Here is a 24,561-nt window from a genome sequence, read left to right as displayed (position 1 = left end):
AAAGAATCTGTAAAGGTCTATAATAGAAAGCAACAAAATTTCGTAACATGGTACTTATGGTGAATAAGCATTTATTGGTTGAAACACTACTTTCTAATGCAGTTTTTCAAACTGGATGTTGTGATTCATTAGTGGGTAGAGAAATGAATTTAATGGGTCATGATCAACATTTTAAAAATTTTGAGTAGAGTAGAAAATAATCAGAATGCATTGCAAATATTAAGGGTAAGTGTTGTTTTGTGAAACCTTTGAGTTACTTATATAAATGAAAAGAATGTGTAACAAGTTGTGATATAAATACATATTACTGTGGGATATGGTTTTAAAAGTTTGAAAACCACTGAATTACAGAAATTCATTGGAAAGTCATTGAGTTATTTGGGATGGATCTCGTTTTCTTTGCAAAGTAGGGCATATTTTCTTTTGGTCTTTAGGCAAGGGGTTAACCAACTGATTTCTTGTGAGCTTTGTTCTAAGCTCTTCACTTGTTTGGATTACGTGATTTTCTGCGTGAAAGCATGAACTAAACATGCTTGCTAACTGCGGTGTTCAAATACACATGGAAAGTCAAGCATAGCGTCTGAAAGGTAGTCCTCCCTTTTACAAAGGTAGAAATGTCTTGCCTGTGGTATTGCTTCCTGTTTGTGTGCCAAGTCATTTTATGACTGTGAGTTTTAGATACTAACTGGTCTTCGATATTTAGGAACATTTAGTACCTAATTCACAGTGGCCTCCTCCTGTACTACCATATGGAAGCCCTGCTCTCATTAAAACAGTGCTTTTCACAGAATGGTTTTGCTAAATAAAAGTATGGATGACAGAAACACCAAATAGGATGATTACAAGTGGGGAAGACAGACATTTTTAAGGAGCTGACTGAAGTAGCTTCTTCAGCGATGTGGCTTTATCCCCAGCACTTAGAAGTGCTTGCTGGGGGGGACAGAGCAGTGTGGTGACGAGGAAGGCGTCATCATCTATAGAGCACTTGATCCTTTACAAGGGGGTGGCTGAAGGTATGTCCCAAGGGATGGGAGATTCTTGGAGTAGGGCTGATGACAGGTGCTATTCAGCAGAGAAACTTAACGTGCTCAGTGTAAAGAGAACCAGTTGGTCCTGTGGACTTGAGACATCGATATGCATTTAATTTTTAATAAATTTCAGTAATTTGTTTAAAAAACTAACACTAACGTGTCTGTTTAAACTATGAAAAAGGTACATCATTGAGAAATCAAAGTAAGCAATTTCTTTTAAACTGTAGACATGATTTGAACAGGTTGTTCCATGTAAGACTATCTTTTAAGAAACTTGCTGTTCCCTGATTAACATAAAAAGGATTTTTAAGGGAGAGATGATTATTCACAGTGCAAAAAGCTTTCTTTTTTTCACCTTTTACAGAATAGTTTCTTTAAAAAGGAATACTTTCAGTGTTATGTTGATTTACAGAAAGGGGACAAGACTAGAACTAAAGTGTAAGGGGTTCTCTTGTCAGTTGAAGATTAATTAAAAATGCAGCTAAAGCATGTATTAAATTATAAGTTAATGGTGAAGTTATTTAATCTGAAAATTAGTTTCAATGTAACTTTTTAAATATATATATTTCTTAGTGGGAAGATAGTTAAGCAAGTTTATCTTTGTTTCATGATTACCTGTGTGTTATACCTCATTATTGGTGAAGAAATACTGCCATAAATAAAGAAAATGATACATGTCAAATAGGAAACATTCTAATATAAATCTACGGCTAATCTGTTTCAGGCACCTTTATTCAAATGAATAATCTTGTATGCTGGGTTCTGATATTTAACTTTGGAGAAAATATTGTTATAATTAATATATTTCTGTTACTAGCCTTTGTCAGCTGGGAGAAAAACTATTCTATATGATAATTTCACTTTCATTTTTATTATTTCATGATATTGTCGTATAGTTATTGTTTCAATTTCAAAATGGACTTCGGGAGGCTATAAGGGATTGAAATCGCCAGTATTAATGCAAGAGTTGAGTTTCCCCATTGCTGCATACTTTGTATCCAATCTGAAAATTATCAAGCTTGTTTATTGCTGTCAAATTTTCTACCTAAATCCATAATGTTAATTGAATAATAGAGTTCCATAATTTATGCTTTTAGCATGCCATTAAGTGTGGGATTCTCCCCCCCCTTTTAAAATAACATAAGGACATTAATTAAATAACTGATCGAGAAGACTACAAAGTATCCTGTAATTAGACCACATAATTTATGTGTATGTAGTTGCATGGAATAAAGCTGGAAGAAGGTACATGAAAATTTTAATTTTGGTAGTCTCAGAGTGGGAGTGTTTTGGGGGGATTTTAATTAAATTTGACTTTGCTTATATGTTCATACTTTTATTATGAATGTAATTGTAAAAATTATAAAAATTTAAAAAGTAAAGTGCATTGTGCTTATGTCTGAGAGACTTCAGAACTTACTAGCTTTTTTCTGGAATGAACAAAATAGAGTTGGCTGTAGCTTGCTGCATAGGGATGTTGACACGTAAGGGAAGTAATATAGCAATGCCGTGTACAGGGTGGAATGATAGGTAAACCAAAGTGCAAACATTGCTCTTCCAGGTGACTTGGCGTTTCATGGTGATTTCCAGAACAGAGTAACAAATTCCCATTTCATAACAAGTAAATTAAAACATTTTCTTATGAACCCGCAGCTCTTACTGCTTGAATTTACACTCTAATCTCGTTTCTGCTTTTATTCCCTGTTAGAAGTTAAGAGTAGAAGTGACCTTATTCCAGTAACTTTTGAAAGGGAAGAATTGTAGGTTACAGCTGAATTCTGCCTTAAGAACAGACTGAATCTGAAAATTTTAAGTTCGTCTTATTGTTATGCAGGTTTCCTTTTAGAAATTGTGGGAACTCTGTACCCTTCGGGAAAACAGTATAAAAATACCCACTCCAATTAGTTATTTTATAGCATGGTCAGCTTGTGCAGGATATCAGTATCGTTGTTATACCTTGATATTTCAAATCGCCTTTTCCCAAAAAGAAGGCAACTCACTGTTGCTCTTAAAATGAATCATTTGAATGGGGTAGTTCTGTCTTTGTAATTCTGTTGACTGGATTACTGATTTCTTTAAAGCTGAAAGTCCAAGAAAGATTTCTTAAGTATAACACACATTGTTTATGTAGTTATTAAAAAGAGACAGTTCATCTTACGGAATTCTTTCAGCTATTATGTATCCATTGCAAGTTACCTGTCTGCTGTGGGTTATAGAGGAGAGTAATATTGTAAATATCCACAAGCCAAACCAGAATGAACAAATACTAACATTTTGTCCTGTTTCCCCCCCTTTGTAACGTGTTTTAAAAGGGAACTAAAATCTCATAGTTTATCTTTTACCCCACTCATCCTCTTTCCACTTCAGAGACAACCACTATCCTTCTTATCCTTGTATTTATACTTTTTATTATGAATGGGAATTTATATAAACAATATATGATTCTGTTTTAAAAATTTGTGAGTGGTACATTGCACTAGTCATTCTACAACTTGCATTATTTTTTAATAATGCTTTTAGAAACCAATCACGTTGACACATGTTGCTCTAGTTCATTTTAACTGTTATAAATATTATAATTAATGTCCTGATTTGCCTGGGACAGTCTCAGTTTATGTTTTTTTGTGTCAGTGAAATTAATAGCATCCTTTTGTACTCCTCAGTGTGTCCCAGTTTGGTCGATGAACTATTTATTATTGGTCACCCTCATTATAATACTATGCCCCAATTTATCTAGTCCTTTGTTGATGGACACAGAAGTTCTTTTCAACTACTGTTTTTATACCACAATGGCAACTTCATGTTTCTCCCTATCTCTTTTTAAATTAACATTCAGTTTGAATATGTGAAGACTGTTTTTGTATTAGAAACGCTCTTCTTTGTGGAGTCCCTTACTCGTTCTCAAATGAAAGCAAGACAAGGGCAGCAGGTCCTTAACTGATTAGCAGAGCTGAACGGTGGCAGCCTTTCTGACCTCTAAGTCTGTAGCAATTTGCTGTCTTACTAATAAGCATTTTAAATTGTGTGGCTAATTGTTATGCTAGTTAAGATAAATGAAGCAGTGTGTTGAAGATGATGTTGTTATGGAAATTATGTCAAAAATAATTGTTGCATTTCTAATGGGAAACAAAATGCTCAGTGTTGTAAGTAGCAGAAAGATAGCTTCTTTCTGGCGTTTTAAGTAGAAAAATTGTGACCATGTGTCAGTATTTTAGGTGAAATGGAAGAAATTTAATAGTCATTGGGTCTTTTAAGATAGTCTGACTTTGTCGTTTGGCTTTCTTTTGCCCACATGTGGGTTTAAAGCTGTGATTTCTGTAATGGTGCACAAGATTATCAATTGAGGTGTAGAGAGAAAATGTTAGAATTTCTACTTACATTTATTTTTTTATCTTTTATATATTGTTAATTTTTATAATGTATGTAATTTTGTTGCCATAACAGATTACCACAAACTTGGTGGCTTATACACCAGATGTTTATTCTCTCACAATTCTCGAGGCCAGAAGTCTGAAGCAGGTGTCAGCTAGCAGAGCTGTTTTCTTCTGGGGGCTCTGAGAGAGAAGTCCTTCCATGCCTCTCCTTGGCGTTCGTTCGTCTGGAGACACATTCCTCCAGTCTCTACCTTTATCTTCACATGGCTTTCTCGCCTCTTTTACTCCCTCTCTTTCCTAAGGACAAGTGGCACTGGATTTACAACCCACCGTTATGTAGAACGATCTTATCTCCAAATCCTCAATTACATTTGCAAAGGTCCTTTTACCAAAGAAGATTACATTCACTTGTTTCAGGTGGACTTTTTTTTTTGGGGGGGGGGAAGGGAGCGTGAGGATGGGTTGCTGCATTCAATCCACTGTGGGAATATATGATTATTTTTAAAAACAAATAGAAATGTAAGAGGTAAGTGCTCAAATTTTATACTAATGTTGTATCTCTAGCAAAGAAGCTTGGAGACTCCTTAGTTCTGAGGTCTGCTTGGGTTAGATGTGGTTGGCCGTTTTGCACGTAATAAGGCAACCAACCCTCTATGACATGAAAAGTGATACGTGTTTATATTACCTATGTTTCATGTTCTCAGCAGACTAATGCAAACTAAATTGGAACAATCACACTTAGGTTTATGGGTTTCCTTTTAGTCTTGGCAGGAATATGGGTACCTGTCAGATAAACTCAGGAAAGCACCATGAGACTTTTCATGTGCTTTAGTGGTCTTGATTTCACCAGATACAGAAACTTAGAGTTAATTCTGGATCTGGCTGTTTCCTTTGTGCTTGAATTTAGAGGCTTACGCTAAGGTTGCTTTTTGACACTTTTCCTGGTAGCCTCCTTGCACTTAATTCTTAGCCTACAGTAAAAATTGTGGGTAAAATGATAGGGCATTACTTTCAGGCCATTAATGTATAACTAAAATGTGATCTTTATCATACAGAATTTTATGCCAATTAAAAGCCCAACTGCTCAGATGGTTCTTAGCGTGTAAAGAACTGACTATATGTTAACAATCGTAACTCTTACCAAAGGTTTATTTTAAATTTCTTAATTTACATTTAGACTAAATATTGGGTATAGAAAAGAAAAAAATACCTTAATCTATGACTTCTGGTTTGGAGAAAAATAACAAGGGTACATAATCTTAAAAGTGGAATGCCAAAAAATGGATACTTAAAATAAGAAGTGGAACAAGAATTACGTTTGTGAAATAAGATGGAGGAAGAACACAGACAGCTATATCTATGTTTTTAAAAAGGTGATGAAATCCTGAGATGAAATAATTGCGATGATTACTAAGATTTTTGCAGTACTTTTATATTACAAAGCCATTTTGCACAATATTACCTCATTTGATCCTTACAACTTGGGTGATTTTGTATCTCCATGTTATAGATAAGGAAACTGTGGCTTAAGTGGGTTAAATAATGTTCCCAAGATTAAATAAATTTTAAGGCAAAGAACAGCTTGACCTTAGTTGTTTAGACTCTAATTCTAAGTTTCTCCCACTGCTTGATATTATTAGGAGTGAAGGTAGTAGGTTTAGACCCATCTAAACTGTACTGTGAAAACCCTGTGAGGAAGCAGCTATAGCATTGTTTTGCATTTGTGTGTAGATTAGAGGTGTACACTTCTCCCGTTCTCCTTTCTGTGAGTTCAGTTGCAGTTTGTCTTTAGATATCCAGGGAAAATCAGGGAAACAGTTCTCGGTGCTTCAGTGCACAGCTAATTTGGGAAAGGTTTGCATATGTGGTGGGGGGGGGAGCGTTTCTGTCTAATGCATTTTCTATTTTGGTGGTGAGATCTTCATTTCTTAACATTCTTCTTGTTCATGTAACTTTTAGCTCATTAACCTTGCTCTCTGCACTGCATACTGAAGTACCATTTCTAATTTAGTCTCCTATGTTTAGCTTCTCAGAAGACTTAAAAAAGTGTAGGCGTAATTTAATTGCAGGGCTGTTTACACATTGTCAGTGTGAAGGTAAAGATGAGTTTCATATTTAGACAGTGCAGTCTGCAGGTTTCATTTGTTAAACCTTCTTGTTGGTATTCCCACTCTCATACATGTGTGCATAATAGTGTTGAAAAAAATTCTCTCATTTTGTTGTATCCATATTTAGCAATTTGGTTGAGTTATGGGAGAGCACCGAATCCTAACTAGATTAGGATTCGCTAGACGCTAGACCACCAGGGAGCGTCTGGGTGAGTTATGGAAAAGCCTATCCTGTCTGCCTTGTGTATTTGCTCGTTTGGAAACCTTGTATAGTTTATAGAGACACTAGTGATTTGTTCCCCAGCTTCCCTGTGGATTTTGTACCATATTACAATCTAATTCCACCTCCCTGTCCCACACTCCTGCACCGTTAATTTGTACATTTCAATGCAGTTTGTTTCATCCGGTGTTTTTGTAATCCAAACTGAATGTAACGAGCTATGTGCTTTAGGGACCTGGCTTTGCCATGCCAATTAGAACAAAGCAGTTACTGAGAAAGAGTATGTTTTAAATAAAACATGGCACCTCTGAGTGGGACTGACACTCATTTGGGAGTAAAAGAGATGGTTTTAACTATTTGACTCACAAAGAAGAGCTATTACTAAAGATCAGCAGTTTTTCAGGGAAAGAAAGGTAAAGATTTACCTCCATAAAACACAGTTTTGTAAATTTCTTCATGGATTACATACATTTAGAAGTTTGTCATTTCGTGTCCACTTTTTTCTTTGTGATTGAGACATATGTTAGCAAAATTCTCTAAACTTCTGAGTGTTTAACCAGTGGCTAGTGTTTCTGAATTTTGAAATTCATGTTTAGGACCGTGAGGGTATATAAAATCATAGCTATGTTAGCCTCTTTATTTTCTAATACACAAAGCCAAGTTTTCAGTGTAATAGAGAAACCCCAAAAGATACTTGAAAATTATGAGGAAGAATACAAGATTTTGCCATAGTGTGTGGATGTTATTTTCAGATGATAATAGAATTTTGAGCCATCAGTGACTTAAGACTATTTGTAATTTTAGCAGCAGTTTCATCAGACATTTGAAGGATAGATGTCGTTGACTAGAGCTTCACAGGCTGGCAGTTTACTGCTTCGCTCCATAGGGAGACCCCTCATAAGTTGTCACCAGTATTGTTTTGGTGTCTACACTAAAAATAAGAGTCCTGTTTTTAGCTGAATACCAAATAAACTCTAGAATTCAGTATTGGTACAAAGAAAACATGAAGTTGTTTGTTTTCTGTATTCCATACGACTTAAAATTAGACATTTCAACATTTATTAACCTTTGCAAGCAAGAGCAAACAAGAGGAATATATATTCTTATGGAACAATTCAGTTAAAAAGTATGGAAGTATACCCTGCTGAAAAAAATTGTGTCTGGAAAAATGAGTCTACTAGAGGAAACTAGTTTAATTGGACTAAATTAAACTAAACTTACTCATTTCTAACACTGTCCTGTGAAAGTCTTGTAAGCCCTACTTATGGTTTGAAGAGGCAGTCGTTATGACAGTATTATTAAATGCCCCATACTCCATTTTTGAAGATTAATACTCTTGAACAATTTTCTGAGGTAAAATAATAGGCTAAAATCTGTTGCTCCCTTCTCCTTAACACTGTTCTACAGGCCAGGTAACTGAAATATTCAGCATCTTCAGAAATCACTGCATTTGCCAGCTTTGCATATAGTGATGATGGTGTTATGTTTGACTCATATGGTCTCAGAGCCAGTAGCTGTTAATCTCCATGCTTGGAGCACAAATGAACGTCAGGAAGAGTCTCTCAAAAATTATTTTAACACAGGTCCTGGACTTCTAATGACAATGAAAACTAGATTGTTCATTTCTTCTGTGCCCATTCAGTTACTCAGTGTATATCATATGTGTTTTGTAACATGTTTTTAGGAAGTTTAAAAGTGTTCAATCCCATTAATCATGTGATATTAGGAGATGGGAACCATAGAATATTTGATTGGAAGGAATATTAAAGCCTGTCCTGTTCAAAACACTGGTGCTTATTCCAACGTCTACTGAATTTAATGAGTTTCAAAGTAAACTGAGGTGATGGGGTAAAGTGGCTTATTTTTTCATCTTTTATGTATATCTTTTAACCTCAGTTTCCTTTCTCCTTCTAATGTAACTATGCTATGTTCGTAATCTTGAAGATGGGACTAGGAAGAAATCTAGAACATAGTGGCAACAACACTTTTGTGAATACTTCTAAGGGATTTTATGCATTTTTCTGTTTACTATATGTTAGCTCATTTGCTGATTGTTTTGCACAGTTACTTAAATTTATTCACTGTTAAGTAGTAGCGTTAGTAGAGTTGACAACTTAAAATATATTTATTACATTTCTGAAATCTTAACATTTTTCTTAAATGAGGCTTGCATTAAAATCTCATAAAATATGAGATTTTATCCCATATAGCAATTATAGAATCACTCAAATGTCCTAAAAATGTTTTCTATATCAATACTGCCTAAGAGAAATCCCCCTGAACTTGACAAAAGTGTTTATTAAAGCTTTTTTGTTTCCATCCAAAGATGAAGTATTTCATATCCCCAGATATATACTCTCTGGGAATGGATTTTTTTTTATGATGTCCTTCTATCAGATAGTCTTGTTTTATAACCTATCACAAACCAGACAAAATTCTTCCCTCAAGATTCTTAAAAGGTCCTGCAGGAGAAGGAGCCTAAGAAAGAGAAGAGAAAATACTCTGTATGCTTCCTGCAGGCCAAAATTGGTCTTCATTGAAAGGAAAGTCAAAAGCAATACATTCCTTTTCTTTTGGGATGGCTGAGGTCTTTATTTTTTGACCTACAGTGGTGTCATATAAAGGTGGTGCCACCCATAGCTTGTGTAGCAATTTAAGAACCTGGGTAATGGCAGTGGTAGGTACTTAATATTTTGTCTTCTGAGGGGTTGGGGGAAACTTCATGTTATGTAGAAAACTAGCAAGTGAAGCAAATAATTTTGGACAATGAGAAATTTTACACTGAAACCTTATTGACTATCTTATTTTAGTTAGCAGTGGTATTCACTTATTTTTGGACATGCCAAATGGTTTAATCTTAAGAAAACAAAAATGAATGTCTTGTCCAAAATACTTTTTATATAGTTGCCATAGAGCATATCTGATTTTGTCTTAAGCAGACTTTTTTCTTTTATTGGTGTTAATATTCTGAGCCTATAGAAAGCACAGCTCTTGCTTAAGTTCTTGTCAGACACCTGGACACTTGAGACGTTCCTGGTTATCAGTCCTTGTTAAAATTCTGCGGGTGATTCTAGTTGCATCATAAATCAAAATTCAGAGAACGAGCTGCACCCTAATATCAGAGTGATGTTTTTGATATCTCACAGGGCTGGTGTGCTTTGTCTGTTTAGTGGCTCTATTGAAAGGCTGTCTGGGACCTCTGTGTGAGTTTTAGATGGAAATAAATGCATGGTATTTAGGGCAGAAATTCAGAGTGCGGGCATGGAGGGGGTTGTAATGGCACACAACAAGCTTGTTTTTTTTTTTCCCGAATTGCAACCAAGGGAACCTTTTCAAAGTATATCAGAAAGGTCAGGTTTCATGTATTTCCTACTTGAGCTCTGTGTGACTGAATGGGGGCTATTTCGCTTCTGATTTATAAGATATTTACTATGACTCAGTATTTTGTGAACACCTAACATTGTTAGTAGTACTTTCTGTCTTTTGTGTGGCCCCGCCCTTAGAATAGAAAACAAAGACCCAGTCTACAGTTACAGAAGCCCTTCCTTATAGACCTTTGCTGCACAACACAAAAGAGCACTGACCTTAGAGGAAAAGTAATTTTTTTGGTTTTTTTCAAAAATGAAAGTAGGGTTTTTCCCTTCCTTTGTGTATGTGATAAAGTATCAAGATAACCTTGTTTCAGTAGTTTAAAATTGTAACATTCCTTTTATCTTACTGTTCCTGATCATGGTTAAGGGAGAGGGAAACATTAATTTTTCTTAACTAAAATCTAAGTTTAGCTAAATTCTCATCTATTCAATTTAGAGGTGCTTTAATTCCTTAGAGCACAATCATGAATTTTTTTTATTTTTTATTTTTTTACTGTTTTGGGAACTAGTTTTAAAAAAATTTGCTACAACATGGATGAACTTTGAGGACAGCATGCTAAGTGAAATAAGCCAGTCACAAAAAGACAGATACTGTATTGTTCCACTGATACGAGGTACCCAGAGAGGTCAAATTTACAGAGACAGGAAGTATTTATAGAATGGTGGTTGCCAGGGGCTGGAGGGAGGGGAGAATGGATGACGGTGATGCTTGCACAGTGGTGCGAATGCACGGAATGCCACTGAACTCACTTAAAAATGATTGAGATGGTGAATTTGATGTTATGTGTATTCTACCGCAATTAAAAATAATGACTAAAAGAAATGTTTTATCTTGGCGTTTGATTGCAGTGTTCTCCACATTTGCCAAGAACCAGTCTTTGTTCAGATTTCTTTTAAAAATTCATTATTAATAAGAGGTTAAGTGTAAATATTCCTTCGTGCAACCTATAAACTAGTCATCTTCAGTAGAGGAGAATAAAACTAAAAATATTTGCATAAACAAATAAAAATCAGCACTGAAAATAATTTTTTCCTCCTTTGATTATCTGTGTAAATGATGCCATGATGAATGTTGTATATATAATTATCAAAGGAAGTGTAGTGCCTTCGACTTTAGGCAGGCTACTGAACCTGGAATATCAATTAACTCATTTGTTAAATGGGGCCATTATACTTCCCTCACTAGGAATCAAGTGAGATGATGTAGATGAAGTCTGTTTGAGAAGTCTTTATTTTGTCAAAGTATTACAAGCACATAGTTTAGTCAACATATCACATGTAACAAAATGCCCCACACCTCCCTACTCCCTCCAGTTTTTCCCAGTAGCAGCTACTTCGAATTTTTTCTGCTGTTTCTTCTAAAGTTATACTCTCCATATTTATGATTAATATACATATATTGCTACTTTTTGATTTATCACTTTTAGACATGTTTTACTTTTTATGATATATAAAATGGTTGCTTTCTTATACCATCCTATCCCATTCCCTCTACACCAAATAATTATAGCCCAATTTTTGGTTAAATAATTCTTCAGTACTCACATTTATTATGGGTATATAATTGTTAGTACCTACTGGGCATTTTAGTATACTATGGTATTTCCTTTTTTTTTTTTTTTGGTTCCTTTTTCCTTTCCTGGGTATTTTCCAGAGATATTTCTGTTATTTCTATTTTAATTTTGTTGTATTTAGAAAATATATTTTGTATGTTTTCAGTTCTTTTATACTTATTGAGATTTGTTTTATGGCCCAAAATATCATCTGTCTTGGTAAATATTTTGCGTGCACTTAAAAAGAATGTGCATTCTGCTATTGTTGGGTGGTGTGTTCTATCAATGTCAATTCAGTCAAGCCAATTGACAATATTCTGTGTACTGTCTTTGCTGTGTACTTTGTCTTTACTGATTTTTTGCCTACTTGGTCTATTAGTTATTGAGAGAGGGATATCAAAATATTTGAATATAAATATGGATTTTTCTTTTTTTCCCTTATAGTTCCATCATATTTTGCTTGATGTGTTTTGAAGCCCCGTTACTAGGCGCATAAATGATTTTTACGTGCTCTTTGTGAATTGATTCCTTTATCATTGTGAAATGACTATCTTTGTCCTAGGTAGTATTAATTTGTTCTGAAATCTGCTTTGAGATTAATTTAGCCACTCCAGCTTGTTTTTAGATTAGTGTTAGCATAGTATGTCTTTTTCCTTTCTTTGCTTTTTAACTTAGTTGTGTCTTTATATTTAAAATGCACTTCTTATAGAAAGCATATAGTTGAATCTTGCTTTTTTATCAACTCCAACAGTCTGTATCTTTTAATTGGGGTATTTATACTATTTATATATAAGGTGATTATTGGTACGATTAGGTTTAAATCTATCATATTTAAATCTATCTATTAAATACCAATTTGGTATTTGTTTCCTACTTATCCCATCTATTATTCTCTCCTTTTCCTGTTCTCTTTTGGATTAATGAACATTTTTTTATGATTCCATTATATTTCCTTCGTTGATTTATTTTTTTATTTTTCTCCCCTCTTTTATTTCTCTGTTTCATTTTAGATATGTTCACTAATTTTTTGTAATTTCTCCTATCCTGCTAATCCCATCCAGTAGTATGTTTTTCATCTCAGACATTATGGTTTTCATCTCTAGAAGTTCAGTTTGGGTCTTTTATATCTTTCATGTCTCCTGTCTGAACTCCTTGAACATACAAGATACAGTTATTTCATTTGTTTGTTAGTTTACTTATTTACTTACTGATTGTCTGTCAGTTCTTGGTCAGTTTTGATTGATATTTTCCCCCCTCCTTTTGAGTCATAGTTTTCCTGCTTCTTTACATCCTCCATTAGTTAGTGATTTGATGCCAGATACGGTATTTATGGGTGTTGGATATTGTTGTGTTACTGTAAACCTTCGTGTGCTTTATTCTGGGGTGCCATTATGCTACTTGGAAACAGTCTGGTCTCCCCTCCCCTTTTTTTTTTGTTTTAAATTTTAAGGTCAGTTTATTAAGTTCTATGATGAAAGCTATCAGAAGAATATTCTCCTGAAAATTTTTTCTTAGAAAAAATAAAAGAAAATCAACACGCACTCAGCATAGGCACAGATGCTGTGGCACTCAAGCCTCTCTGCAGATGGGACTGTCCATTAGTCGGTCAAGTCACAGCTCAGCAGGACTGTGGTCGGGATCGTCCTCATCATCCTCCAGCTCCAAGCTGCCCATTTCCTGGAACAAAGACTCATCTACCTCCTCGTTGTTTCCAGCGGCCTCCAGGAAGTGGATGTCAGATGTGACAAGATTATGATCTGTTTCAAATAGCTGTTTCCCACTTAATTTGTTTTTTCCTTCCTGTTCTTCTTTCATTCATTTCTTTTTAATTTCTAAGAGTTCTGCATCAAACTTGGCCTCCCAACTTAAATTTTTCAGTCATAATAGGAATGCCATGAAATAATTGCTTTCCGGCTTCTTCTGCTGCTGCTTCTCTTCCAGTTTTTATTTGATCTATTTCATTTAATTTTTCTTGCACAGCTGTCACTAAAAATCACCACTCCAAGGTTTTCCTCTGCCTGTAATGCTAATAATTTTTAAATGCTGGAGACATTGTTATCTTGTAGATTATCCTGGGAGAATATTTTGTAATGGGGGCCTTCATCTGGCTATTTTTTCACTGTATGTAAGTGTGAGGGTGGTCTGGACAGTTTCGTCATTCTCTCCAGCCTCACATGTCACCGTAATGGTGAAGCTTTGCATGGTTTCTGGTAATACTGTGGGGAGTTGGGGTACATGGACTCCAGAGGCTCTAGCTCGTTGCACTGCTTCTCCCCAGAAGCTGTCACGGCGGCCCTTGCCTCTGCCCACGGATCGCCCAGACCTGGTCTTTTGTGGGCTCGATTTTAAGATTTGTTAGGGAGCAGTTCTTCATCTACAGCTAATTATTCCACATAATTGAAGCCAGGCTCTTTCCTGTACTCAACTCTGTATCCAAGGGATTATGAGGTTTTCAACTCTGGTGGAAACAGGCACTTTTCCTCATGTTGTGTGAGTAACGAAGTCAGGAATGCCACGGGGCAGTTCGGTTTTCTGAAATGAGTACATTTTCTTTCATAGGATCCCTAAAAACTGAGAGTTGTGCAGACTGCCACAGGCTTTGAAGGACCCCTAGGAAGGGAAATTCCAAATCATCAGGTCACAGTTACCTCCTCCCCACTCCGTCCCTCTTACCCTCTGGTGCCCACATCCGCGACCCTAAATGACATGACCCTAAAACAGAATCTTTCACTTGGATGCCGGTGTCTCAATGAAATTTATAGGCCCGCTTAAAAATGTGTGTAAAACTGTGAGCGCACAAACCTTTTTCTGAGAAGAATCCACTGCTTTCATCAAATATTCAGAGGTCGGTGACCCCAAAAGGATAAACACTCCTCTCCAAAGTCACTAATGATAGTACTGTTCCTTAGATCTCATGCTCATTATTCAGTTATTCGTTTTCTCTTTCTCCCTTACTTGATAGCAAACATTACTCAAATCTGAAATCCAAAAACCCCTCTTTTCTAGAATATATATCCCTGGGGTCATCCAGCGAATGGTGGTCACTATTTCTGTGACCTCTCTCATCTTCTTCCCCTCAAAACCCGAGAACTATTCTGTGCTCTCTGCATTCACTTCCCATAGTCGGTGGTTCTTAAAATGTGGTTCCCAGACCAGCAGCAGCAGTTTTACCCCGGAATTTGATAGACATGGAAATCACTCCAGTCTCACTCCAGATGCTCACAAAGTCAAGCGCACAGAAGCAGAGAGTAGCATGGTGGGTGCTGGGGTGGGGGAGATGGGAGACGCTGGTCAGAGGGCACACATTTTCAGTAATAAGAGGAAATTCCGGGGAGCTAATGTATAGCATGGTATTTATAGTTAATATTTCGTTATACTTGAAATTTGCTGAGAGAATAGATCTTAAATGTGCTCATCACACACACAAAACGGTACTATATGAGGTGATGTGTCAGTTATGTTGGTGGTAATCATTACACCTTGTACGCGTAGATCAAATCATCATGTTGTACATTTTAAATATGTATCCTTTTTGGCAATTATACCTTAACAAAGGTGGAAAAAGAAAACAAATATAATGGAAATAGAGTTGTCAGCTATTTTCTACCTAAGGAATGCAATAGAATTCTACTTTTAGTTGTTGTCAGGGAAATGTGAACTATTCTAGGAAACTTGTTTTTGCTTTCATATGTTAGCTGCATTACAGACCTAGACTAAAATTATGAGGAAAGGCAGCACAACTCTGGTAAATACTCCTAGTGGAATAATTTATTCATGTACCTTTGGAGAAAATTCAGATATGCTATATAAGTGATATATGTGACATATAGGATGTCAGTAGTCTGTGATTTTGCTTTACTATGTTTAGTCCAAAAATCTTTTACTTAAATCAAATAGGGAGATTAGACCAGGTCAGTGTGATAGAAAGCAAAATTAAATTTAGATTTTTTTTTTTTCTGGAGGAAAGACTTTATGACTATGAACAGAAAAGTAGCCAAAATACTGTTTTGATGCCTTTATTATTTATGGTTATTTAGAAGTAGGAATTTTTCAGTATAAAAATAAGGTTTTTGAAAAATTGCTTTAGGTCTATTCTTAATCATGTAAATGAGATTATTTTTCTAATGCTATACTGCTGTCATCATTCTAATTAATCCTGGAAGCTAAATGTTTGATCCAAGATACCGAGCACTTGATTTTTATTTAGAAGAAAATTGAACTGATATAGGTCTAACAATAAAGTTTGGGATGAATGTACATCAGCTCTTCTTCTACACCCAAGACTTTTAAGAAGCCTTGCCTGGCTTTTCAAGATCCCCAGATGGGCAAATGTATCTTATGTTTATATTGCTTATATTACAAAAGTAAATTTCCATAAAAGTAGGTATGAATTGTGGTAAAATATGTCTCCCAAGTTTGCTTCATGTATTTCCAAGCTTTAAGATGATTGGCGCCCCTTAATTGTATCTGCAGAGTTCCATCTGAGTCTTAGCTTAATGTATAAAAATGGTTAAAGGGCTAAAGGAACCAAAATCCTGCCATAGGTTTTAGCACCAGTCATGTTCATTTAGTACCCGTCATCTTCATTTAGTACCCATTCATAGGCTTAACTTAAGGTATTTCTTGGTGAAGAACTAAAGAGCTAATTCACGGTGAGTAGCAGTGGAATAGTGAGTACTGGAGTGTGGTCTTCTTGGCCCCATTTCACGTTCAGAATTCTCTTCAATGCAGTGATTTGCTTTTGTGCTAAAGTTTTAACCAACATGATGCAATGTAGCCTGATACAATGTAGTGGGCCATAAATCACACTTCGGTCTCACTCCGCTCCTTGCTGTCCATGTGCAGCAACAGAAAATGTTTCAATGTTATCTGTGCAATTTCTCCACAGTAGTGATTTTTCCCTGCAAATGCATTTAACCTGATTTCATCAAGATAGAAATGTTGGCATTCGAATCATATAGATGGCTTCAAAAATGGGAACTTTGTCCTGCTATTGTTGTGGGCACAATGTTGAGAACAGATTGTTACTTTAAAAATCCTACAGTTTTAAAGAGTTAGCATAGCTGTGTATTTTCTGTTGGCTGTGGTGGTATTGGTGGTATTTCATTTATGTTGTTTCACCATTCAAAGGATGTCAGTTTGAATAATATGAATACACATGTGAATAGAAATGGTAATGACTTCACACAAGTTGTAAGATATATAAATAGAAATAGTTCAACATAAAAGAATTTGATATGAACTCTATTGGCCCTCACTAAAAGACCTTATTCTTGTGATCTTTTTATTTTTATTTTAAACAAACGATCACTTTCTAGAGCTGCTTCCTGGTTATATCAGTACTTGAACATCTTTCTGTTAACTTGGCATAACTTTTATCTCCCAGACTCAGAATTAAATTGAGACCAAATAGAGGCCAGTTCTTCAGGCTTCCAATTTAGACTGTTTCCTTCTAAGGAACACTTACCACCTGGGCCTCTGAAACTTGAAAGTGTTACGTGGAAATAAATTGCATTTGTTCAAAATACAGTTTTCTTGCCTGCTATGTTTATTGCTTTACATTAAGCACTGTAGGGCAGAGCGTACATAGCATCCCTACGCCAAAGACAGTCAAGTCTAGTTGGGGCAATCAGATCAGGCACAAACATTGAAGTAGCAGTATAGCGGGCTCTTGAAATTTGTGGGAGATGTGTTCTGGAATCTTCAAGATACCAGCGTAGCATAACTTTTACTTAGTTTTGTTAGCTGTAATGTGGGGGATAATACTCTACCCTCAATTTTTGTGAAAATTACTTGAGATCCTGTGTTAAATGTAAACTGTAAAACCGCACTGAGTTGATCTGGTTGGTCTCACTGATCAGTCAAGTAACTTCATTCCTAGCAAAATAATTTATTACATGTAGTGAAGCCTGAAACCCCACGTGTTAAACCCTTGAATGCCAAATGTTTAGTGTGACACGTTTCAGGTTTCTGTTCTCAGCACATTTTCATATATACCTTCCACTCTCAGGACAGAGGTGGTGGGCAGTGCCATCAATGCCATTTGCCTGAGCATGGCGTCTTCCTCTCCTGTGGCACTGCTCACTCCTCCTGAGTTACGTCCTCCTCAGCACGTATACTCATTGCTGATACTGAAACAACCACCTCAGAACCTTGTAGCTACCTTCCCTTTGTTTAGAAGTTTAGAAAAGGCTGCCATAGTCACTTGTTTGTTGATTTGTTCTAGCTACAGAAATTACTCATCAAAATTTTTACTGATCTCCATGTTGAGTCATAGTCACCTGTCCTGAGAGCTCCCTTCCTCTCCACCCCTGTTTAAAATTAAGATGGCTGGTTTCTGGTTCTTAGGTTTCCCTCCTGCTTCACTAACAGTACCAAAAGCTTCTCTTGTGAAGGTCTCTAGTGCTTCTGAATGTGGAAGCCTTCCCTCCCAAGTTTTCTTTTCTTTCGATTTTCTGCTCTTTTTTCTCTCTGAACCTAGCTAGAACTTAACTTTGTTCTATTGATCTAGGTGTTAAACCTTTCTATCCAAGATCTCTCTATTGGATACAGTACTCTACCATACTGCAACAGGGCTAGTTAAAATAATGTAAGGCACATAAGGTGGATATATAGTTGCATGTTTTTCTGTTCTGTTCTCAGGATCTCAATTATGAGGTCTGTTATCTTACTAATCCTACTTTTCTCGAAGAAGTGTCAGCTCTTTTTGGCTTGGACCAGTGTTTCATATATTAAAAACCTTCCCATATCTTATTTATTTCTTGTAATTCTGTTTTTACTTTTGTACCATTTTTATTTTTTTCCCAGTGGTTTTCTTTAACCTTCTCCTCCTGCAAAATGAAATAAATTCTTGAGTCCAAATCTTTCCTCAGACCTTAGAGACCCTTACCACCTTCTCAAAGATCAGGTAACATAATATAGTAGAAGAAATGTGGACTTGATAGTCCTGCCCTGAGCCCTGGCTCTTACAGATGGATTTACCCCAGTTCCGTGTCACCAGAAGGGGTGACTGGGTCACGAGATAGCCAGCCCTTAACCTGTGATCTGTGTGGCTCATTGGAGATGTATGAACTTCTAAGGGAGGCAAAGGGAAATTGAAACTGCTGATGGGCAGGCAGGTATGCTTGGATTGGAATATCTTTGTGTGTGTGCAGGCTGAAGCAGAGGAAGTGCTGTAGGCAGGAGAGAAGAAAGCAGAAGTGTGCACAGTCTCATGACTGCATAGCCCCCGAGAGAGCCGGCCAGCCAGCTTTCATTTCTGACAGTGACCCCATTCCTGCTGGGGATCCCTGTGATCTGTGTATGTACCCTTGTGAGGACACTGTCTCCCTTTACTTGAGGCAGGTAAAGTGGATTCCTGTGTCTCACACTTGGTGGAATCTGGGCCAAAATACACACATTCAGTGAACGCCAGCACGTCCACCATTCGTTGAAGAATTCTTTCTCTCATCATTTCTAAGTAAGCTGACCATTTTCTCTTTCTAACTTGTATTGTTTTCAAGACTCTTTGGCTTAGTAGTTAAGGACTTAAGTTCAGAAGTCAAACATATTATTTACTCAAGTACTTGGGCAAGTCGTACCAAGTTGTAGTCTGTGCCTTAGTTTTTTTATCTGGAAAATGAGAGTAGAGATAGGACTTAGCTTTCTGTGAAGATTTAATAAAGTATTGTGTGTAAAGCGAACAGTACCTGGCACGTGGTAAGTGCTCAGTATATGTTAGCTTGTTGTGAACAAACTTAGGATATGAAAATCTTTTAAACTGTGGTGAAAGACCAGTTCTCCCCCCCCCCCAGCCAATCACAATCCAGTATTTTTATAAAATACAATAAAAATGAATTAATAGATTAAAAAATAACCAACAATAAAGATATAAAATATAAGTCCTGTTTTTATTATATGCAATAGACAAAGTTACTCTGTCAAGTTATGAAATTTTCTGACTTCTTACCATTGATATCTTTACTTACCTCGTTACGACCTTTCACACTTGGCAGAGTGGCACTGGTCCACGCACTGTGCTTTGAGCAGCACTGTCTGAGCGTGTACGGACGTTCTCATAGGAGACAGAACATACATGCACTGATGTGGTGGGGAACAGAACAGAACCATTTTTATAACATTTAGTAGTCAGCAGTTCAGATTCATTTATTGACCGGACAGCGTGTGACCTGAAGCCTCTGGAATGCCTTCCTTACATGATTGCTATCCCACCCTTCCCAGGTAATGGAGTTGTTATTTTCCTCTGAGCTGCGCAGTTCTCCCCCAGTTGCTCTCCAGTTGAGAAATAAGAAATCTGTACTTCTTGAAGTCCAGATATGCATGCACCGTCTTGGACAAATCAGCTCTGCTAAGTGGACGAGAGTAGGATGCTGAGCGCTGCCTTGTGGGCTGAGGTGCAGCTGTCCCTGGTACTGTGGTAGAATAACGTACGAGTCCCCTAAAGGACAGCCTCAAACCAGACTGTATGTTTGTGGACAGATGGGGAATGGTAGACAGAGGAGCTTGGCATTTATGTTTTCCTCTGTGCACAGGCAGTGACAGACCATGCATCTGTGGTACAGAATTGCAAACAGCATGTTTTACAAATAGCAACTGTGGTTGACAATCGAAAGTCTGCAAAATGCTAGATGCAGCTAGGGTTGGTATTCTCTTCCAAGTATTTTAGCAGGGACCCAGCATTATCCGATTTTATCTTCAGAGAAAGTATAACTGTCAGAAGGACATTAAGTGGCAGACATTGTGCTAAGGTGTTTTATAAACATCTAACTTAATTTTCTTCACAGACAGACTGATCCCCTTTATTAAACAAGCAAACAAGATTGAGAGAGATTAAGCAGCTTGTCTAAAGCCTTGTAGTTTTAAGTGGCCGAACCTGATTTTGAAACGAGGTTTACCAGACTCCTGAATGGATTTTCTTTGTTTTTCACCTTAAAAAAAAAATAAAAAAATCACAAATAACTTTTCTGGAACCATTTGAAAGTAAGTTCCCAACCTGATGCTCCACCCCTTCCAAATATTTTAATGTTTATTTTCTAAAAACAATAACATCTGCATACGTAACTGAAGTACAATGATCAAAATCAGGAAGTTAACATTGATACATTGCTATTATCTAACCCTCAGACTGCACTCAAGTATGCCAATTGTCCCAGTGGTGTCTGTTATAGCATATATTCCCATAATGTCTCTTTATTTCCTTCTGAAATCGGTCTTCCATCTTTTGTGAACTTCTTGACACTTTTGGAGTTAACAAGGCAGTTATTTTGTGGAATGTGTTTGATTTTTATATGTTATTTCCTTATAAGCCAAACTACATACTTCTGGAGAAATCGCACATGAGTGATTCCTTCTCATTGTACCCTGTCACATGTCGTTGACCCGGTCCTAATGGTGATCACTTGGACTGCTTCATTGAGGAGTTGTGTGCTGGACAACTTTACTTACTGTAAAGTTACTCTCGCCGCCTTTGTAATTAATAAATACTTTGTGGGAAAGTATAACTATGTAAATATTCCATGACAGTATTTATTATTCACCAAATTTGTGTCTGTATGGATTCATGGTTTCCTATTTTATTTAACGGGTTGTAATCTGTTACTACTGTTATGTGTTTTGATGACCAAATTGTCTCAAATTTGCCAGTGAGAGCCCCTTCAGGTTGATTTCTGTCTTTTCTAACATGTTCTGTCCCTTGCAAGAAAAAAATCCTCGAGCATTTTCTTGCATTCTGGTATAAGATGATGTTCCAAGCTTATCTTATGTTTTCCCTGCTCCGGCCCTGGAATCAGTCATTTCTCCAAGGACCCTTGGTTCTTTTTAGTGGAAAACAGTAAGTATTCAGAAGCCAAGATCTGGTGATTAGTGTGCTTACTGCCCTTGGGACGTTTTTGTTTCCAGACCCTCTTGGTGAATCCTTACACATGAACCTCTATATTTATTTGTCCCTTTCAGTATATTGAAAAATCGTGAATTCCTATTAAGTCCAATTCTAAACTAATACCACAGGATTTATTCTAGTTTTCTTTCTTATTTTGTAATGCCCTTCTCTTACAGTGAGAAACTTGGTTTCCATGGTCCTTAGTACATTTACTAACTGATCAGTCCCATCTGTTACCAATCTCCCATCTCTGTCCTACCTCCTTCTCTGCATGGATGCCCTGTTTTTCCCTCTTGGGCTCCGACTCCCCATTCTAGACACTCCCCTATATTCCCTCTCGCATGTAGGATACCACTGTGGGGTATCTCCTAATGGCGGACACCTCAACTTGGGCTGTCAAGTGGATTTTCATAATGACCATATTATCTCAGTCCTCCTATTTTGGTGTTTTTGCTGCTATATACAAATGACAACATTAAGAGTTTTCTAAAATGATGATCCTGCTGGTAGGAGAGCACCGACTAAAATAATCTAAGTGGGAGGAATTCAACATTAGAGCTGAAAAGTAACATTTCCTTGGATCAGCCTGGGTCAGTAATTTGTATTCTGCAAATTATTCCAGAGCTGGAATTGTTCCTTTGACAAGAAATTGAGGCTTAATAGGCTGTCTCTAGAAGTCTCTTTAGAGATTAAAAAGAGAAACAAGTTTTTACTGTGATGCGGAGGATGTAAAATGAGGTGGGTTCCTGAGTGGGCAAGAGAAGAGGGCTTAGAATGGATGGAAAAACAGAATCTTCTCTGAAGGGACCAATTGGGCTAGGCCTGCCCATTGGCAAGATAAGCTGTTATGCGTTCAGCAAGCCAGGCAGGATGGAGACATGGGTTGGGGCAACTAGATGTGGAGACTTGTCCTTGGAAGGGTGAAAGAGCAGACAGTCTGAGGGTAAATAGGAGGCGGGAAGCAGGGCATTGACATGGGGGTGGGGTGACAGTTATAGTCGTTCTGTGCTGTTCCACAGAGAAAATAAGCAGGAGCATGGCCAGCAGTTCCTGAGACGGAGGTTTTACCTCCCTTAGCCAGGAGCGAGGTGGTGGCGCGCCGTGGGGCCACTGTTCTAGAGGACGCTCCTTCCAGGGCAACACACTTGCTCGCCTTTTCTCATCAGACCAAACTGATGCGAAAATTTATTCTAATCCCAGAGGGTGTCCAGTAATTTGAGGTATCATGAAATCCTACCCCTAAAATTGTTAAAGATGTAATTCAGTGCAATAATAGGGAGGGAAATTGGTCTAGTAGTTACTGAAATTAGCTCTGATTGATTCATAATTTTTTTCTGTCCCGCCCCTACCTGAATTCAGTAATTTGGGAGTTCCTTACTCCCTCAATATCTGAGGGAAAGTGTTTTTTTGATGGGAATTTTGCTTCATAAATTTTTGCTCAGTGTTGATCTTTAGAAAACAATCAAATCCCCCTTGCGGTTATTCAGTTGATTTAGCATCATTAAAGTGAGAGAAGTTAGAATGTAAAGTCATTTTCAGAAGGAAAAACCATAGGTCAGAGATAAAAGATGTTATCAGATTTTCCATGCCAGAAAATGTGAGCAGTTGGTGAATCGGGGTAAAAGGCATATAGCAGTTCCTTGTGCTATTCTTGCAGTTTTTCAGAGTTTGAAATTAAGTAAAAATTAAAAGCCCCCCAAAGTTTTGCATGCTATGCTACAGTTCCAGCCAGTTTCTTTTGCTGTATCGAGAGGCCAGAGGCCCCCGTCTGAGGAACTGAGTATTGACAGAATTTGATTCTGTGGCGAGAAGTACCCAGTCCCCTGGCACAGAGGACCAGGCCTCAGGAGGTCCAAGGTTTTGACTCATACCGGTCAGGATAGTTGGAATGGAATCTCCAAGGATGGAAAAGACCAAATCCGCCTTGGCGTAGAACTCTCACCCATGGCTTCTCAGTCTTTCTGTGATGATCCGCACTGCCAGTTTGGGTTGGGGATGTGGTTTGTGGCTTCCATAAAGGTGTTTCATTCCCTGAGCTCTGAACGCTGCCGTCTACTCTGTGTGTGGAAGATCTTTTAGCCTCATTTGAGTGTAATTTCAGTCTCTACTCGTCTCACCATCAAATACTTTATATAGAGCAGAGTCCTTTTATGGGCCTTGCTATTATTGAACCCATAGTCTAGTCCTTAGCTTATGTGACTTTTTTTCTTAAGCCATCTAGTGCCCCAGCCCTTAATTATTGCAGTTAATTCACAGCTCTCGGTTCGTATACACTCATACACGTTTTGTAAGTAAGAGATGCTGTTCTGTGTATCCCCGTGAGGAAATGAGTCCTGGGTTGGCCAAGTGTCTCACTAATTGAGATTAAATTTTTGCTTTTGATACTCGTTGATTTAACTGCCCTCTGAGTAACATGATGAACACATTCTAAATTTGTTGTTGAAGGCTGGATGAAGTTTTCTGGTATACTTCCTCGTGTTGCCAAGTTCTAATAAAATGACTAAATCTACTCTTGATTCATTCTAGTCAGCAGCCTCTTATTTATTTCTAAGATTTACTTAAGGTTTTTTCTGAATCAGCAATGTTTGCTTTTCATATTTGCATTATTTTCCTTTGGCTTAATAGCAGACAAATAAAAACATCTGATACAAATGCAGTATGATAACTTCATATTGCATGTGCATCAGATTTCTCTAGCTGATATTTCTTGTCCTTATTAAATAGGGGCTTCCCCAAATGATTTTTGGGTGCATAGGAGGGAAGGAAAAAACGGAAGACCAAAGTTAGTTGTATGCATTGAGTTTTTCTTCTGCTTCCTTCCTCTAGATTAAACAACCTACCCTCCTCCCCTCCTTTTTTTTTTTTTTTTTTTAAAACCTGTTAGCAGTTTACTAGGCCTGGTAGAAACCAGCTGTTACATCTCACTTTAGTGCACTACCTTTTTTTAACAGTGACTTAGGCACCCGCTGCTCTTCCAGCGGCACAGAGGAGCCACATAAAGCTGGGTTCTGTACGTAAGTCCCACTC

At 37.2% G+C, this 24,561-nt stretch overlaps 1 protein-coding gene and 1 pseudogene across 3 annotated transcripts in view; one reads left to right on the top strand and one right to left on the bottom strand.

Moving 5' to 3' along the window:
• The window catches only part of ZFAND3 (zinc finger AN1-type containing 3), a 299,100-nt gene that overhangs the window by 104,556 nt on the left and 169,983 nt on the right, over positions 1–24,561 (top strand). The gene's annotated exons all lie outside the window — the stretch shown is intronic.
• On the bottom strand, positions 13,269–19,083 carry LOC308490930 (RWD domain-containing protein 1-like; annotated as a pseudogene). Its single transcript has 2 exons — positions 18,993–19,083; positions 13,269–13,995 (listed from the first exon to the last, which is right to left on the bottom strand). The product of its transcript is annotated as an RWD domain-containing protein 1-like (transcript).

The sequence above is a fragment of the Rhinolophus hipposideros genome (assembly GCF_964194185.1).
Source record: "Rhinolophus hipposideros genome assembly, chromosome: 3".
Taxonomy (NCBI): domain Eukaryota; kingdom Metazoa; phylum Chordata; class Mammalia; order Chiroptera; family Rhinolophidae; genus Rhinolophus; species Rhinolophus hipposideros.
Note: the sequence above shows the minus strand (reverse complement) of the source record. Positions and strands in the feature narration are given on the sequence as shown.